General features: G+C 32.6%; 1 long non-coding RNA gene across 1 annotated transcript; it reads right to left on the reverse strand.

Annotated features, from left to right (window-relative positions):
• Positions 1 to 12,599: 12,599 nt before the first annotated feature.
• On the reverse strand, positions 12,600 to 15,282 carry LOC131520711 (uncharacterized). Its single transcript, XR_009266113.1, has 4 exons — positions 15,197 to 15,282; positions 13,569 to 13,624; positions 13,208 to 13,291; positions 12,600 to 12,678 (listed from the first exon to the last, which is right to left on the reverse strand). It is a non-coding gene; the product is annotated as an uncharacterized LOC131520711 (long non-coding RNA).
• Positions 15,283 to 15,667: the final 385 nt, after the last annotated feature.

Consider the following 15,667-nt stretch of genomic DNA (forward strand, 5'->3'; position numbering starts at 1 on the left):
CTGACACACACACACACACACACACACACACACACATACCAGGACAGCCAGGCACAAGAACAGTTTCTTCCCCAGATTTTCAAATAGTTGTTGTCAAATAGTTAAATGTAAAGTAATCTAAAAATTACCCTTATGACTGGTTTTGTGGTCCAGGGTCACATATTAAGTCCTGTTTTCCTTGAAATTGAACAAAATGAAGTTTTTCCTTTGAATTAATGAGATTTTTCTGAGCCCATTGGCAGATATTTGTTCGTTTTGATCGTGAAATCACTTTATTTTGATCAGTTTCTCAGAAAACAAGACTTTGTATAAAGTGCACTGCAAAACAAGACAGAAATACTGAGGAAGAGCATCGGTTTATTGAAGTGTGATCAGAAGGTTCGGTAAATGTTATTTAGTTACACACTTTGTTAAAAGAATGAAAAGTAATGGAGATCTGTTGAAAGTTGTATTTTCAAACTTTGAAGTGTTATTAATTTGCATTTAGAGACCATATTGACATGCTGCATTCAGTTTATCCCTTAAATCTTACATTTTTCTTTACCTTCATAAAATCTGCATAAACCCTGTACCTGCTAATATGCATCACTCAAATATGATTAAATACATATTTATTTTTCTTTCAATAGTGCCAAGTTATAATCACTCCAATCCAAGTCATTGTGAATGAATGATCGACAGGGTCATGTATGAATGTGCCAGAATGAAGGAGTTTGTCTTCACATCAAAAACAAAACATAATAATAATAAATAAATAAAATACATTTAAAAATACAATAAAGTAAAATAAACAAATTCATTACTTAAAAAACATTAACTTATACTAAACACTAAAACTATATAGATATATATAAAAATAAAAAAATGACTAAAACGCACAACAAATTGTAACTAAACATTTAACAAAATTAAGCTCAAAATTAAGTTTGTTAAAGTGCTATAATAACAACTTAAGCTTAATGAAAAAAAAAATAATAATATATATATATATATAAACGCACAACAAAATTACTAAAACTTTAACTGGAATTTTAAAATAAATATTGAAATAAAATATTATTAACTGTTAAGGTCTTTGCACACAGAGTCTGAAATTTCGGACGAAGTACACAACTCCGTTACTTGAGTGAAAGTACAGATAGTGCTGGTCAAATATTACTCCATTACAAGTGAAAGTTGTAAAGACAGAATTTTACTTTAGTAAAAGCACAGAGGTACTTGCTTTTAAAAGTACTTAAGTAGCAAAAATAAATCTACAGAACAGTTAAATGCCTTTTTATTCTCATCTTATTTTTATTGTCTGTGTGCCGTTGTTGTCTCTGTGAACTGGAAGCTTTTGACACTAAAAGAAATTGTTTGTATGTGCAAGCATACTTGGCAATAAAAGCTCTTTCTGATTCTGATGTATATTTTTTATAAATATATATTTATTTATTTTTCTGCATGCTGGTCACCAGCGTACCACCAGCATCCCATGCTGGTCACCAGCGTACCAGCATACCACCAGCATCCCATGCTGGTCACCAGCATACCACCAGCATCCCATGCTGGTCACCAGCATAATACCAGCACCAAAACACAACATATGCTGGTCTTGCTGGTATGACCAGCTGGTCTATGCTGGTTTTTCCAGCAGGGTAGTCATTGTACTTTAAGCCACATTAAGCATTTTTCACGTTCACATGTCCTGCAGGAAGCGGTGTGGGACGCTGAAGACCAAGCGGTTGCCGTGGTAACGAACAACTACGCTTTTGCTAGCGACATGAGATTGGGCTACTGTATAAACATTGTGGGTTTATGCATGTGATGCATGAAAGTGACAGCTAATAAAACTAACAAATCATAGAAATGAACATCTATTCATTATGTTTATATGTGTAATGTCTTTCATTTCTTCATCAAATGCGTGTGATTTTTGTTGGAATATATTCCTCTATATCTGTTTCTGCTGGTAAGTGCTACAAATTAACAAAAGACTACATGCAGATAATTTATCTGAAATCATTATTTAATGATATATTATACACTTTAGATTACAGAACAAGCAATGTTTGCAGTGTTCCTGCATGGCTTTGACCAGCAGATGTCGCTAGCGTGCCGTCACTCATGCATTGCGCATGCGTGGAGTAAGTCATTATTACGAGAAAGTTTCTCATTATTACGAGAAAATAAGTCATAATTTTGAGAAAGTTTCTCATTATTACGAGAAAGTTTCTCATTATTGCGAGAAAATAAGTCATTATTACGAGAAAATCAGTCATTATTTCGAGAAAGTTTCTCATTACGAGAAAATAAGTCATTATTACGAGAAAATAAGTCATTATTACGAGAAAGTTTCTCATTATTACGAGAAAATAAGTCATAATTTTAAGAAAGTTTCTCATTATTACGAGAAAATAAGTCATTATTACGAGAAAGTTTCTCATTATTACGAGAAAATAAGTCATTATTACGAGAAAATCAGTCATTATTTCGAGAAAGTTTCTCATTATTACGAGATGTTAAGTCATTATTACGAGAAAGTTTCTCAATTATTACGAGAAAATAAGTCATTATTACGAGAAAATAAGTCATTATTTAGAAAGTTTCTCATTATTACGAGAAAGTTTCTCATTATTACGAGAAAATAAGTCATTATTACGAGAAAATAAGTCATTATTTCGAGAAAGTTTCTCATTATTACGAGAAAGTTTCTCATTATTACGAGAAAATAAGTCATTATTACGAGAAAATAAGTCATTATTTCGAGAAAGTTTCTCATTATTACGAGAAAATAAGTCATTATTACGAGAAAATAAGTCATTATTTCGAGAAAATAAGTCATTATTTCGAGAAAGTTTCTCATTATTACGAGAAAATAAGTCATTATTTCGAGAAAGTTTCTCATTATTACGAGAAAATAAGTCATTATTTCGAGAAAATAAGTCATTATTTCGAGAAACTAAGTCATTATTACGAGAAAGTATCTCATTATTATGACTTACAGAATTATATTTTTTTCTCAAGGTGGCGGAAACGGGCTTCCATAACTTTCAGTTATTTCAAAGTAAAAAAAAAAAAAATAGGTCTACTTACATTAGTGCTGCTTAGTGAACCCTGTGACATTTTAAGAGAACTCAAGTATGTAACGTACACGTTCTGAGGAGAGAAAAGGACAAAAACAGTTTTTTTCTGTAAGTTAAATGAATCGAAAAATAAGCTATTAGATAGTCTACATGTAACATGGATGGGTAACGATTAACAAACGTAAACGACAACAAATTAGTTCAGAAAAGAACAGAGTTACAATGACTAAAAGTGAACATAATGAACAAAGCTGACTAAAAATCGCCGTTTGTGATTTAATACTCTCCATTTCGCCCCACTAAGTTCATTATGATAGTTAACATCGCGGCTATTAAATTAGCGGTTAAAGTGGTATACAACAAACATTTAAATATAAAAACATACAGTTAAGCGTGTCAGTACAGAAATTTGTGTACAAATAGTAAATCTGTATATTTATTTTGGAGAATTTACTCACCTTTTGTTCGACAGTCCTGCGCTGTGGTTGTTTCTTTGAGGAGAGGAACCGTTAATGATACTTTGTATTTGAAATCGCACTTGCGCGCGCGAGCAGACAGCAGGTGCGCGAGGACATTTTCTTCTTCCTGACAACAGCATACTTTTTTATTATATTAATTGTTAAACAATTATTTCTGAATAATTGAAAGTTATTTCATTAGGGAAATAAAAATTATAAATATTACACTACTGATTGTTATAATTAGTGTATTTTTAATTAAATCAATGTGTTGAGCCATATTTAGTTCAATAATATTTTTAATGTTTGCTTTAAAGTTTCAGGGAAAACAATATCTACCTTCAAATAATTTTACATTTGTTTCTAAACTAAAAACTATTTTTCAGTTATTGCAGTATTTAAGTTATACAACAAAAGTATTTAAAATCCAACAAATGGAGGCATAAAAGTGCAATCTGACAGAAAGAAATAAAGAAAATAATCTGTAATACCATGGTGTAGCCACTGCCTGTATGGCCTTGTGTGTATATTCCCTATTGCTGAAAACAGTGTTTTCAGACATAATTTACGTGGCTGATTTGTAGATTTTGCATGTCCCTTTTTTTGACAATTTGTAAGACTATTTAGTCTTTTCTAATCATGCCCAAGTTTTTTGTTTTCACATGCCAAGTGCCACAAAAGTGATTACGTTCCATACCATTCCAAAAAAGTAAATAATAATAATAACTAGATAGGAAAGTTTGTCGAGACTTTTCAAAGTTTAAGTTTGAAAAATGTTAAAAGTTTTAAGTTTGATGGGTTTCAGTCTGAAATAGTTTGAAATTTAAAGTAGTTTTAAAAGCTTAAAGTTTGACACATAGATAGATAGATAGATAGATAGATAGATAGAGTCAGATTATAGATAGATAGATAGATAGATAGATAGAGTCAGATTATAGATAGATAGATAGATAGATAGATAGACAGATAGATAGATAGATAGATACAGTCAGATTATAGATAGATAGATAAGAAACATTAGATAGATGAGTTTGAATGGATTAGAAATAGTCAGTATGACCCCAATCAACTTTCTTTAGTTAAAAAATGTTTCCCTTCATCTCAGTGCAATAAGATTTTGTGACTTTTCAACATTTTCTATCTGTATTCACATAAAAAAAAAAAAAAAAAAGGGCTTGATTCGGTTGTTCTGAAGGTATGTATTATTATTATTATTTTTTTTACTAATATGGTCTTTGAAAATTGCAAATGAATGGGAAATACAAAAAAATCTATATATTTTTTTTAATTTGTCAAAAAATAATAATAAATCTAGCATAGGTCTGAAAATTTTCACACAGAAATGAAAGCCTGGTACTAGATCACAAATGCAATGTAGAAAAGACGCGCACACACACGTGTGACTGCAACAAAGAGCATTTTTATAGAAATTGGCAAATAAATATTGTTATAATGTTTTTATTCTTTTCATTGTTATTATATTTCAAGCTTTGGCAATATTGTATTTTTTTTAAGTCATGCCAATAAAGTAATATTGAATTAAATTGAATTGAATTGACAGATAGATAGAAATAGTCAGATGATAGATAGATAGATAGATAGATAGAAATATTGCCACATTGATGGTTTAAGAAGGTGTAATTGTTCAAATAACACGTTGTTGTTGTTGTTTTTAAATATATATAAATAAATGTAACCCTAAAGTGTTTTTCAAGTGTAATATTTCTGTAAAGGCTAGGGACAGAAAAATTGACATTTCCATAGAATGACCCATTTACACTAGAGCAGTAGCCACACAGTGAAATAATTATAGATTCTATTTAAGTGAAAATAACAGTATTTTTTGCAATATGCTATTTACACTAGGTGCAAATAGATATAGATTCTATTCTATTCTATTTACACTCTGCAAATAGCAATATTTTTTGTTTTACTATTTATAATACTTATTGCAAATAATAGCAATCATCTGCACCTCAGTATTGTAGTACAGTATAGTATGCAATAATAATGTATTGAGTGTAAATTATAATTTTAATTCAAATTATTAAATGGATGCCACCTTATTGGGACAAAACCTTTTGTGTTGTTGACTACCCCAGTCACACCTTGGTGGGCGGAGTTAGTGTAAATAATAGTCATTACGATGCTTTCAAAATTGTTTTAATATATCGTGCAGTCTTAGAAAACGATCTAATAATATGGTTAATATATTTTCGCCCGTGGAATGCGCCACTTCCGGTGTTTTATGGGTAAATTGCAGTCAACATTTTTTGTAATAGTCCAGCACTCGAACAGAGGCATCGTGACAGCCCTACAAACTCACTACAAGCTCCGCCCCTCACTTCCGTGGACGCAGGTTTGGCGCCAAAGAGTGGAGCTGGAGGGATGGATGTAACTTTGCTCAGTGTGGGACGGTGCAGCAGGATATTTCTCTTCACTCCAGGTAAGTACTAAAAGGATTTCTGAGAGGTGATTAAGCGTGTGTTTTAATTAACAAATAAAATGTCCTTACTTTATTTAGGAAATGCTAAGTGACGGGTGATGGCGTTTGGTAGTCCTCCATAGTTAAAATGCTATTGACAATCGTCTAACGTTGCATCCCATTAAATGCACTGAAAATATAACGTTCAGTTAATGTGTTTTTCATTATTTGTATACTTTCACAATGGTGTAGATGGAAGATTTTAACTTTTATTTTTTATATTCCCACCGTGCCACACCTCGGATCCAAGATGGGAATCTGTCTTGCTGATCTTGCTGACTGTCATCATCTGTACTTCACCGTACCACAGGTAAGTAAAACAATCTTCTGTTTTAGAAGTGGTGCAGGGATGTTATCATAAACCTCCACAGAAATTTACTCACAAAAAAAAAAAAAAAAAACATTGCAGATTTCCATGGGAAAATCTCAAAAGAAATCAGAGATTAATTGGTTATCAGGTTCTGACATCTAGCAGATTTAGCATGTTTTATGGATCAAAAAAGGGAAAAAATGCACAGTTTGTGGGACTCTAGGGCAAAGGTTTAGTTTTTTTTTTTTTTTTTATTGTAGCAAACTTAAACTTCTCTTCAGATTATCTAAATATGGCATTATAATTTCTAGCAGCAGGATGAATAGTTTCAAATTCAGTAGTAAATTACAGTGTCTGTAAAGGATGTGCAGTTCTCTGTTTGCTTTAAGGGATACTTAACCCCAAAATGAAAACCGTTACCATTTACTCTCCCTCATGTCTTTTCAAACCCATATGACATTGGTTAATCTTCAAAGTGACACAACTAAAGATATAGATGTTAGAGAAGGATGGTGAGATGGTAAAGATGACAACTAATGTGAAAACACAGAATTATATTTTTTATTGTTATTGACAAACGGTTTAGAACAAACTATATACAAGCTAAAAAAGAACAAACAAAAAAGTTTTAAATAAAGAAAACATCAAATGTTAAAAAGTGAAAAAACCCACAAACTAAACAGACAGATAGATAGAACTATTTACTTTTTACTGTTCGACTGAGCTAACCTCTAAAACGCGTCTATTGATGTGCGTTAATTTTATCCTCATGGGCAGCTTGGAGATCAGGTCGTCAACATTTCAGGGATTTCAGGGATCACGTAGACCATGGAGTCACTGGTCAAAAAGTGGCAGGTATCGTGGATCTCAGAGACACCGATAACTTCAGCCACGGTTTCTTGGACCCGTCCCTGAGCAATCTGTAAGTTTTACAAAAAAAAGCAAATAAATAAAATAAAATGAGTACTGGACGTGCCAAGTGTTACACTGCATCCCAATTCACCTCCTTATACTATGCCCAATAAGTATGTACGCCTTTTGTGAACAAATAGTACATACTTTAGAGTGTGTAGTAGAAAAGCATGCAAGGTTTGGGACATACTACTAAAAGTGCTTTAAGTATTTGAAAGTTTACAGACAATCATAGTTGAGGGGTTTTCTTTTTTCCTCAGCATTGTTGCCGTTTGTTTATTACTGATTAGCCTTAATAGGCTGCATTCACACTAATGCACAGATCTATTTCAACATATCAGATGTTTTGTCCTGTTCTGAAAACATATGTGTTTACATCAATTTCATATCAAAAGTATTCAGAGATGCAGGTGCATTTAACTGTAGCCACGAGCTTCAGGACAAACCAACGTGAAAGTCTGTCAGTACATGAATTTCACCAGGATCAGACATAGAAGTAAAGAGTGCATTTAAACTGGCGTGGCGAATACTCAGTTGGCTATAATTGATTATGGTCTATTTCTGCATTTTCGTCTGTGGAATGTGCCACTTCTGGTGTTTTATGGGTAGATTGCAGTCAACATTTAATGCAACAATTAATTTCGAGAACCCTACTATTTAGGATAGATAGTATCTAAAATTGAGATGCAGTGTCAGTGTATCAGTATTGGAACGCTACACTGTTAGTATATTTCTTTTTCTATAAATTTGCTTTTCTAGATATTACATTCTTGTTTATTGACCTGTTGTATTAAAACAAAGACTATAACTTCAGATTATAGTTGTGCTTATATTAAGAACAGATGTGCTTTTGTTCATGTGATATTCATTAATTGACATTTACAGTTACAGCTCCAAAATGCATGTTTTATGGCCATAGTAGATGGATTTGTTGTGCATTATGTACCTTCACAGTGGTGTAAGTGGAGGAGTGAAATTTTCCTCGGCCATCATTGAGGATGCAGGGACGAAGGTGGGTGATGATCACTTCATCTCCTGCGTACAGGTCGCTCAGCGCCTCATCCCTCCACAACGAAACCTCAAAGACCTTTTCACCACACGTGAGGTGAAGATCCTGGATGGGGACGTGAGTGCGAGTCATCCTCACCCCACGCAGCTGCAAAATTTAATTTCAAGTGAGTGTAGCATTTCACAGTCCTGTTCCTCACCCAAATTAAGTTAATTATTCTTAGATTAGAGAACACATTTATTATTAACTAATTGCTGATTAGCATGTATATTACTAGCATATTGGCTGTTTTTATTTCTTATAAAGCACATATTAATGCTTTATTCTGGATCCCCACACCTAAACATAACCACTGCAACTACCATACTATCAGTAAACAGCAATAAACAGTTTTTTGGGGAAAAACTCCTGGTTATTACTGAATGTGTTCCATAACCTATAGTGTTACCATAGATAGATGGATAGAAAATTAGTGGTGTTAATCAAGCACATTTATTTTAAATTCTAAATCTTTATAAATAGTGTTGGTGAAGATTGTCAGATTTACCTTCTGCATCATTAACTTTACTATGTTAAATATAAAATATTTAAGGTGTCTTTACATTTTAGTTTCTAACTTTTATTTCTGAACCTTGTTGTTTTCAAAACTTTTGGTGCCTTTAAACTGCTATCCCTGAAATATTCAAAAATATTTTTTTCATTGTTCTTTTCTATTTACAACCTTTTATGAAACGATTAACACCCACTTTAGTGTTTTGTACAGAATAAAGAAATAATTGACATAAAAGAATAATGAAAAAATAATCAAATTAATGTCTTATAGCAGAGGTGTGAAAGGTTTTCTTTTCTTTTTTTCAGGGGTGTGAAATTAACATGCAAAGTTAATTGTTAGTGATTTACATTTTGAATAGAATAATGGCAATAATTTATACATATTAATAGATCTTATTTGTAAATTGCGCCTTTCTACAAACCCAGTAACATTATTGCATATGAGTAGATGAAAATTAATAATGATCGTAAATGCTACTACTAATAATAATGATAATAATATGATATATTCTGATATTTTTGTTTTTATGTTTGATCTTTTTTACAGTCTGAGTAATTCTGAGATTTGAACAGTCTCAAGCATCTATCTTGATAAAACAATATAATTTAAGCTGGCACAGGTATTGCACAAATAACTAATTATCTATTCTAGGCAACTTGGAGTTGGAACAGGATGATAGAGAGGTAACACTGTTAAACTGGTAAGTTACTTAAGGTTAAACTCTTAAAAGAATGAATTTAACACTGCAAAATTTACTGGATCAAAAGAAAATAGAAAATTCACTCACTTCTTTGATCTGCCCTTGGAGGCTGAGGTAGCCTCCCCTTGAAAATAGGTCCTCCTCTCCACCTGTCACACTCGCTGAAGACGGACACAGGGCCTCTCTTGCAGCATTCTGTGCCTCTTCACTGATGTCCTGTGTCACTGTTTTGAACTTCAGCGTTCCGGGCCCGACAAATAAATACATTTGTCCATACGTGTTGGACAGGGTGTAATTTTGCAAAATATAACTCACCCCTTCCTCAAATTCAGGGGTGAGCCCTTGTTTTTTATTAAGGTACACCTTTGTACCATCGCTTAATGCACTGACCATTTCAGTTTTCACTTTAGCTACTTCTATTTTTTTTGCTTTCATAGTGTAGGTCAGTGCGCGGCGATTGAGACGGGTGTCCACGCACTTGCACCTCAAAAATACTGGGGGAGAAGTTGGAGCTGCCATTCTGTGGAAAAGGAAATACAGAGAAAGGTACTTGTAAAAACTGTCTAAATAAATAAATATAAATAAAAACAATCAGAGAGTGGAAAGAGGGCACTCTTTACTTCATATTTGACAGGATTTCTCTTTTTTTTTTTTTTCATTCTTCACAACAATTTTTTTTTTTTATTCATGTAATTGATTTTATTTATTGAAGATCATTCAAAATATTTAAGATTTACCTCAGAAAATTAATTTTCCTGTCAGAGAGTGGAAAGAGGGCAGTCTCTGACTGGATTCCTTTTTTTTTTTTTTTCATATTTGACAGGATTTCTCTCTTTTTTTACTTCATTCTTCACAACAAATACTTTTTTCATTCATGTAATTGATTTATTTATTGAAGATCATTAAAAATATTTAATATTTACCTCAGAAAATAAATTTAAAAAAAATATTATTATTTTTTTATATACTTCATACTCTGACATTTTCCCCTTAACTTTTTAATGATCAGTAATGTAAAAATCTTAAAAAAGTACACTTTCCTGTCAGAAATCCTCCTCATACCAAATCCTCATCAATTGTTAAAAAAAAGAAGACTGTCACAACCTCTGTTGTCAGTCTGTCTTGTCACTGTCATATATATATATATATATATATATATATATATATATATATACATATATACAGTAGGACCAATCACTTTAATTTTATTGGAATAATTGATTTTTTTTTTAGCTTTGAAGTTATAACTTTTTAACATGGTTTGTAGAACAGTAGAAAGTGACTCACCTCAGAATATAGGCTGTCTTGAAGTTGTTGCAGATGCAAATGAGAGGATGTCAATGGGTCAGTGCCCTTGAACTTGGCAGGAGTCCAATCAGAGGATGTCGCCGAGGCACATGATGACAAGGCAGTTTTTTTTCCCTCTCTCTCCCCCTGTGTATCCCCCCACTCTACAGAAGAGTGCTTGTGTGTGTGTGTGTGTGTGTGTGTGTGTGTGTCTGTGTACAGGTTTGACTGTAATTATGTGTGAGGGCCAAATATTCTCACTCATATGAAATATTATGACAACTAACTAGTGAGGACATAGCACTGGTGCTCACTAGTTAAAAAGACTTAAAAATGGGCCAAAACATGTTTTTATTTAAATCCAGTGTCTTGCACATGCTGGGTTAGGTAATAGAAAATATCATTAACCTGATATAAATGTCAAGGGAAGTCTGTATAGTCAAAATAATAATAATAATTTAAAAAAAAAAAAGTTTCTGTGGACATTTGTATTGCATTGGCATCAAACAGAAAGAGCATGTAAAAAAAGTAGGAGAATTCATTGTACATCATAATGTTAATTTGATTAACACAGTCATGCAGCTAACAATGTAATTTTTTTTGTCTTGTTTTTTTGCAGAACATAATTTTATTCATTATAATGTATTTATGTAATTTATTTTTTAAAGATTTTTATTTATTATGAAGTATGTTTAAACGTATTTTAATGAATTTTATTTTTTATGTATTTAAATGCACTTATTTTAATTAATTTATAATATATGTATTAAAATGAAGTAATTTAAGAATTTTATTTATGATGTATTGAAGTGTAATTATTTTTTAATGATTTTTATTTAGGATAGTAATGTATTTAAATTAGCTTATTTTTAATTAGTTGTAATTATTATAATGTATGTATTCAAATTAACTTATTTTTAATAAATTTTATTATAAATTGTCAAGATCTGTCTGCTCTTGTAACCAATTGCTTCTTTCTGTTCACCAGTCCCGTTTAAAGATTAAGGGTGGCTTCTGCAGTTGCGGCTCCTAAACAATGCACTTCCAGTTGCCCACATTGGACACTTTTAAATCTAGATTGAAGACTCATTTAATCTCTTTAGTTTATGATGTTGCCTTAGAAAGTTTATGGTTTATCTTGCATGCTTTTATTTGTATTTTGAGTTTTTTTTTTTTTTTATCGATTTGTTGTTCCTTTTTGATATTATGTTTATAAATTGTACAGCACTTTGGTACAGCGCTTGTTGTATTTAAATGTGCTTTATAAATAATCGTGAACTTAAACTGTATGAAATAATAAATTTTAATAAACTACATATTTCCATTAATAAATATGAATTCATAACACATATCTGTGCTATTATGAATTGTATTTATTATATTAAGGGATGTATTCAAATTAATTTAAAGTAATGCTCAGTACTATACATTTTAAATTTACTCAAATTTTGACCGTTATCCCCAGTGGGCATTTGATGTCAATTTAACATCAATATGACATCAAACATTGATGTCAAAATTACGTCACGAAATAGGTCAAAAATGAAAGTCATTTTGACGTCAAAGTGTCGATGTCAATTTGATGTTATTTTGATGTCATGCTTTGTTGGCATTTGATGTCAGGATGTCATGATGTTGATGTCATTTTAATGCTATTTTGATATCATTCAATATCAAGCTTCGATATCAATTCAACATAAATGTGACATCAAACATTTTTTGACATCACAAATTTATTGACATATTTTGATATTTCAATGTCAAGCATTACTCAATTTCAACCTAAATGTACAATGACTGACAACATACACATACTTTGAGATCTGATATGTTTTTATTTTATTTTTTTGTAATATAGTGGGGCCGCTATGGATTCACACTTCCAGAGCTCTCAAGTGCCTGTAAAAGAGAACAAGAAAGCAAACATTAAAATGGGCCCTGTCCATTAACATAACTAATGCTTAGTACCCATCAGTAGTAGGCTACTCTTTATTATATTATATTATTATTAATAGTATATAGACAACTAAAAGATAACCCACATTATAGCCTAATCACATGCAGTAGTCAGAGGTGCAGATGTGTACTAATATATGATAATGGATCAAACCTTTTGTTAATATCTGTTAATAGTGTCATATGTCAGGATCTCATTTCACTGCTAGTAATCAGTCCACATTTTGTACTGAATTGTAGAATGTGAACATTCATTCAAAGCCAGAGAGCAGCGTTTTCAAAACATCATATTCTCTTGGCTCTTCCCTATGTAAGGCTAGTGGTGTCTCATTTCCATGGTGAATATTTTTACCCCCATGTCTTGCCACTCTGTTTAGAATGACATGGTGTAGGCGTAAAACGAAGGGGAAGGGTAAAAACAGAGAAATGGGATTGGGCCTAAATCTACATCGTTGTTTGCAGCAGCTCCTACCTTCCGGCACAGCGCCCAAATGGTTGGCCATCAGGCTACCAATGGAAGCTTCTGTGATGCCAGGTTGTGACTTCTGGATGGCACCTGAAAAATTTAACAGCACTTGCCATTTATCTTGCACATACTGATCAAAATAAAACTCATGTAGAGAATAGAGCTACCACGGGCATGGGTAATGAGCATCATTACTGATTGCCAGAGTGACTCGCTGAGCAAATTCACATTGTATGGGTAAAGTTATGTAGCATCGGTATAAAACCTCTAAAAACAATCACAAATAGGGCAGTTCATCAATTGTGGTTTGGAAATAGACCTACTGCAACTGGATTGATAAAAAGTCATGTAGTTGCAAACATCTCACCTGGCTACTTGTATTTGGGAAGAGCAAAATCTGTGACAGCTTCCGGTGCTTGTACGCTGAAAAAAATTGAAAATATTTCACATGCTTAGGAAATCATTTTACATTCAATCATTGTTAATTTGTTAACTCCTTATTAAAATAAACACTTCTTACAAAATTGTACAGTTCAAGTATTATTAGTCATAATATGGATATTTTATTACCACTACAAGAACATACATTTGATCGGGTGTATTTTCGTGGGCTCAGGATTGAAGGGGAGCGACAATTTATTCCCGTGTCACTAAAGTGAACCACCAATGGTCGGACACGCACACACACACACAGTCACACACACGTCAAATTTGACTGCGAACAGTAAATTAAGGGGGGTAGCAACAGTGTTTAAGGTTAAGGTGAGATACTACAGGTGAATAAAAAATTTTAACTAGCAGATATCACCATGAAATTTTCCCAGTTGATTACCTACATTAAGATGAGAAAAAATTTATTACAAGTTTTCTGTAATTTAATGTTTAAATAAGCAAATTAGGCAATATCTAATTAAATATGCACTAATTTGCATACATTTAAAAAAACGAGTATTGGATAAAGCCAGGTAAAAAAAAAAATTCTATTGTGTTCACATATAATGGAAAAAAAATTGAGGGATTTATGGATATCTACTTTTGTTATCCTGTAAATCAGAATATTGTCAATAGCCTTAAAAATGATTTCCGCCATGTTTTTTGGAATAAAATGTTATATAAATCAGGCTAGGAATAATATATTTACAAATCCCTCTGTAAATGTCTTCATAATATAACTAGGTACAAGACTGGAAAGTTTGGTGTATATAGGTACTACTGAAGTGGAGATGTCGGACTTTGAGTATGAGAGAAAAGTCATTTAGAGAAAATGGGCTTTAAATATTTATTATCAGCCAATTAGATTGCGCATTCAGCCCTTTTACTTTCACCATTGGTTGTTGATAAAAAAGGAAATGACCATATTTGGAACCGACAGCATTGCGGTGCGGTGCATGTGATGACGGTGCAGGCAGCGATCGCGGAGCAGTTAGAACGTGTATTTCAGACTTTTTTTCACCACAAGTCTGAAAGAAGACATGTTATTGAAGACAAATATCCAAAAATAAAAAAATTGACCATTAAAAAAACCCCGATGTTTTTGCCTGCCGTGTCTCGGTTTGGTCATGCGGTCGTCAGTCCATGTGCTGTTCATGAGCAAAAATATCCGTTCAACGGGAGCATTTGTGCCCAATAGAGACATGGCAAACTGACAGAGGAGACCTATGTGTAGCTACTTTTTTGAACTTAATCTCCCTGCTTTTGAAATGCAGAATCAGAATCAGATTGCAGAAGCAGACCGCTAAGTGACGCGCGCGCGCACACACACACACACACACATTGTTAAAATCATACGATGGCAGATATTAAGGATCATACCGGAGTGTAAACGTTACACTAACATCAGGTTAAGTTAGCTAGCGTTAGCACGCTCAGGTAAAAGGATGGCTGTGAAAGTATTCGACATAATTCGGAAAATTACACCCATTAAAATTAAGTAGCCTGTGTATAAGATGGTGTATTGACATAAAAACAACAATAGCATGCTAGCTGGTTACTTACCAGGATTTGGAAGTGAATAATTTTGTAATTGCAAATCTGTGGCAGTTAGGCAGTGAGACTACAGTGAGTGAGAGCGAGCAGTTATGCAGATCTGCTACTTTCCCGCGCGACATGGCCAGGATGTGACGTCTTTTTGTAGTCAATTTGTAGTCCATGATGATTATTTAAAAAATCAGCTTCAATATCAGATTAAATTTACCTTTTATAGTATATGCAATTATAGTGTCAGCTGTCATTTTAAACGTGAACTAAATGTAAACATGCTAGGATTTAAATAAATAAAAACACACATGCAAAATACATAGATCTAGGCCTACAACTTTCAAGATGTTGAAAATGAGTCGCATTGATTTACAATGAGTAATAAATATACTTTTTCAGACATTGTTTTGACATAAACAATGTCAATGTCAACAATGTTTCCTGTAGCTCAAATAGTAGAGCATGGCGCTAGCAACGCCAAGATCATGG

Source organism: Onychostoma macrolepis, chromosome 15 (genome assembly GCF_012432095.1).
Source record: "Onychostoma macrolepis isolate SWU-2019 chromosome 15, ASM1243209v1, whole genome shotgun sequence".
Lineage (NCBI taxonomy): Eukaryota > Metazoa > Chordata > Actinopteri > Cypriniformes > Cyprinidae > Onychostoma > Onychostoma macrolepis.